A 4,619-nucleotide genomic window follows, 5' to 3' on the forward strand; every position below is an offset into this window, starting at 1 on the left:
CCAGCCCTGGGAAAGTGTTTTAAATTTCTCTGGGATTCCTCTCTTTCCAATTTTCCGTGACCACAGTCTTAGCCCCAGCTGGATACCAGAAGCTATCAGGTCACACAGGATATGTCCCAGGCTAAAGTTTCTAAAGAAGGAATAAAGAGAAAGGAGGCAGGTGTGGGTTAGGTAGGTGGACTGGACAGTAGCAAAAGCACCCCTGCTTTCACGCTCCGGTAGGCTCCCCCAAACTGTAAGCTACCTATTGCCCTATCATTTTCCTCATCATCCCAGGCAGTCTTAGACTGTGACACCACCTGCTGGACACCAAGGAGAGCAACAACCTTGTCCCAGATTTCTCTTCAGAACTATCTTAGAGGCTAAAACTTCACCAGTACACTCCAACTTTACCTCTTTTTCTCAGAATGTGTTGAGACTACAGTTTTCTCCTTGGACGCACGGGGTACAAGTTTCCCCATATGCCTTCCTTTTCCAATTAAAAAAAATCAGGGGGCTGGGGAGATAGCTCAGTAAAATAAGTGCCTGCCTGGCAAGCGCAAGGTCCTGAGTTCAATCCCCAGTACCGGAAAAAAAAAAAAACAAAAACAACAAAATAAAACAAAACAAAACAAAAACCAAAAAACCCAAAACCCAAAAAACCCCCTAAAAATCAGGCTAGGAAAAGAGCCTTATTTCCTTGCTTCAGTTTCTGTAGGGTGAACTCTATGCTAGTTGTAAAAACGAGAGACTCAAACCTAGCTTTTCCTACTCTACTCTCGCAACACAGATCATCCATCCTGTGCTGTGGGTGGGACCCAGGGCCTTATGTGTGCCAGCCAAGCACTCTACAGTCCCTGCTCCACAGTTTACTTCTGATCCAGATGTGTGCATGTAGTTTCATCACATATCAAAGGACAACAGCTGGCTGTTCTCCATTTCAGTCCTGATGCTGATTCCACAGGTGGAGGGCTCTACCCCCAGACTGCCATTCTTCTCCTCCTTAGATGCCAGTCACAAGCTCCTGATGCTTCTGACTGCATGGCTATAAATGAGGACTGATGTTCCTGAGTGGCTTATAGAACTCAGAGAAACACTGACTTATATTTATCAGTTTATTATAATGACTACTACAAGGGGTACAGTTAAGGAGATGCATCAGGTTAAGCATGCAGAGGGGCAGTTTCCATGTTCCAGTACCACCCTCTAGAAATCTTTTCAGCTGAGACCTCTCTGAACTCTGTCCTTTTGGGTTTTTATGGAGATTTCACTGCATATCTAATACTAATAGGCTTGGCAAGGAAAGTGAACAAAGCCTTTCTATTTCAGCAGTCCTGAATGAGGAGGGCTTTCCCACCTATGATAAATATAGGTCAGAGAGTTTCTTCACATCCAGCTCCAAGACAGAAAGGTAGGGAAAGGTTAACTGTTGTATGACTTGTCATGGAGAAGAAAAATTCTACTTTCCATGGTGTGCCTTGAGCAGGAAGCTATGAGTTGGGAACCACAGCTGATATACACATTATCATACCCTCCTATACCCTCAGACAGAAAGCGGCAGGTAGGTGAAGTCAGAGCCTAAGGTCCATTAGAGAAGGGAAAAAGAAATTCTACATGAAGTATTGCCTTTACTCTTGTCTCAATCTCCTACCCTATTCAGACGTAGGAAATGGGTTATTCTCTACTATTTCTTCCCTCCTGCCCTTCTGGTTTGAACCCAGGGCCCTTACACTGAATTATAGCCCTAGCCATATCTATCTATCTATCTATCTATCTATCTATCTATCTATCTATCTATCTATCTATCCCCTAGCCCTTTTTTAAAGGGTTTCACTAAATAGTGCAAGTTGCCCAGGCTGGGATCAAACCTGTGATCCTCGTGCCTCAACCTCCACAGTATTGGAGTCACAGGACTGCAGCACCACACCTGACTACAGTGCTTTTCATGTCCACCAGCAGTCCTCTTTCCTTGCCCATTAGCAAAGAACCCATTAATGATCTTTCAGTTCATGTTGTTTTGTTTTAGAGACAGGGTCTTGCTGTATAGTTCAGGCTGGCTGTTCCCTCACTATAGCACAGGATGCCCTGGAACTGGAGGCCTTTCTCCTGCCTCAGCCTCCTGAGTGTTGGGATTATAGGGGTGCACCACTATGCCAAGATAAGAAAATGATTTATATCATATCCAGACACTTTCCTTCCCCAGCAATGGATTACATGGGCTAGAAAAGCAGTACTTTCTTTTCCCTTTTCTCTTTCTTCTTTCTTTTTTCTGTTTCTTTCTTTTCTTTCTTTGATGGCTGGTTTTGAGTTGAAGTATTCCTTTAAATTTTTTTTTCTTTTTTTTCCTTTTTGAGAAAAGTTTTCATTATGCATTTCAGGCTGGGCTCCCATCCATCCTCTGCCTCAGCCTCCTGAGTGCTGGGATTACAGGCATGTGCCAAGGTGCTCAGATCTATTAGAGGATCTTATGACTTTTTTAAAAAGGTATTTGGTACAGGGTCTTACTATGTAGCTCAGACTTGTAGTGATCCTTCTGTTACAGGCATGCAGCACCATGCCTGGTCTCAGGGTGACTCAGCATACCCAGGGGTGGGGCCAGCACTACACATGGTGCTGGGGATCGAATCCTGGTCCCTGTGCTTGCCTAAATACTTAGTTCCCTGAGCTATCTTGCCAGTCCATGACATAGGTGTTGTATTCTTATTATCATCATGTTGCAAATCAGTACTATGCTACACTTTAAAAAATTATTTATTAATTTATTTGGTACAGGGTCTTGTCACACAGCTCAGACTTGTAGTGATTCTCCTGTCTCAGCCTCCCCAGTGCTGGGATCACAGGTGTGCGCCACCATGCCCAGTTTTGGTGGCATGGAATGCCCAGGCTTTTGGGGACAGCCTGGCATGCAGTACTTGGGATCAAACCCTGATCCTTGTGCTTGTCAGGCAGGCGCTTAGACAAGCAAGCTATCTCCCCAGCCCACTATGTGATTAATGTGTGGCCTAAGAACATACATAGGTCCCTAAAAACTTAGTGTAATTATGGTCCTTGTAAATTCCTAAAAAGCTCTTACTCAAGTAATATGCAGTTTTAGGAATTTTATTGTGCACTGGAGTGAACAGGAGTTATATTGTGAAAAACAGATTTTCATATACTGTTTCTATATATTCTGATCCAAGAAATCTGGACCAAAGCCCAGGGATCTGCATTTTAAAATAACCATCCAAAGTAATCTTGCTGTAGGTGATAGTTGGACTATGCTTTGAGAAACAGTCTTTGACTATAAATGGCCTGAGGGTAGGGCTGTAACTAAAACAAATCTTCATGTGTACATCATTTTTAATTTGGCTCCAGCTAGCAATGGATGTAACACATTGGGATTTGTATCATTTCTGACTGAGAACTAGACCTTGCTATTTCAGTTTTTTTCCTGCATCAAGGAGAGGAAGCCCTGGGGCCATGTCTGTTAGAAACCCTCAGAAAAGAAACTGAGTTGTGCTGTTAAATGGCTTTTTGTTTTCTCCTAACCCATGCAAAGGTTCAGTGAATGCTGCTCCTTCTGACACACTGGTCTTGGTGAAGGAGGCTGGGAAGAAGCTGTTATTCTCTCCACCTTTTGAAAAGCACAATGCAGGAGGGTAGGGAGAAGGGATGAGAGTCCAGGGACCAAGCTGGAGTTGGTAAACAAGCCTTGAAGCAAAATAAAGCATATTAGCAGTAGAGAAACAAAGGCTGCATGCAGCTCCTGAACACCCTAGTGTTCTCTGGAGCCAGCACCAGTCACTGCGGCTGTCTCCTATTTTGAGGGAAATAACAACAACAACAAAAAAATCAGTCTGGCAAACTGACCCCTGGCTAACATCTGAAGATTTGTCTGGAAATGGTTTTCTGAAAAGCATTTTACAACAGAAAAGCAAGAGAATGAAGGATAATTCTTATAGGAAAAAAAAAAAAAAAAAAAAAAAAAAAAAAACCAGACCAAAAAAACCCAAAACAAAACAAAACAAAAAACCCCACAGCAAATGCCTCCAAGAGCCCCAAGAAGGCTGCAGGGGACCATCAAAAAACTCAATTTCATCTCTAGTATAGCTGACACATTTTTTTTTTTTTAAATGTATTTGGTACAGGGTCTCACTACGCAACTCAGACTCATACTGATCTTCCTGTTTTCAGGTTCCCCAGCACTGGGATTACAGGTATGCATTACCACGCCCAGTCTCCATAGCTGGCTCATCGTGTCTGTAGGTGGTACCGGTGCAGCATGCCGTGCCAGGGACTGAATCATGATCCCTGGGCTTGCCTAAGCAGACACTTAGTTTGCTGAGCTACATCACCATCCCTTCAACGTACTTCTTACTGAGGCTGTGAGCTCCAAGAATCAGTGATGGCCCTTTGAAGAATTTCTCCCTCTTAACTTCTAAGAACAGATTAGCTAAAATCTCAAATCGAGAAATTAGGGAAGAAAAATGCATATTTAGGAATAGACCGAGAGTGAGGCCCGGCGTGTGAATGAGAGTACCTGGGCCTGTGGATCCTGAATAGACCCAGAGCGCAGGCCCGGCACGGAACCCTTCAGCAGAATTGCCTGCAAAGAGGCTAGAGGCAAGACCCACCCAGCTGATTCAGGAGCAGAACATCTT

The sequence above is a fragment of the Octodon degus genome, unplaced genomic scaffold (genome assembly GCF_000260255.1).
Source record: "Octodon degus isolate 3935 unplaced genomic scaffold, OctDeg1.0 scaffold00093, whole genome shotgun sequence".
Lineage (NCBI taxonomy): Eukaryota > Metazoa > Chordata > Mammalia > Rodentia > Octodontidae > Octodon > Octodon degus.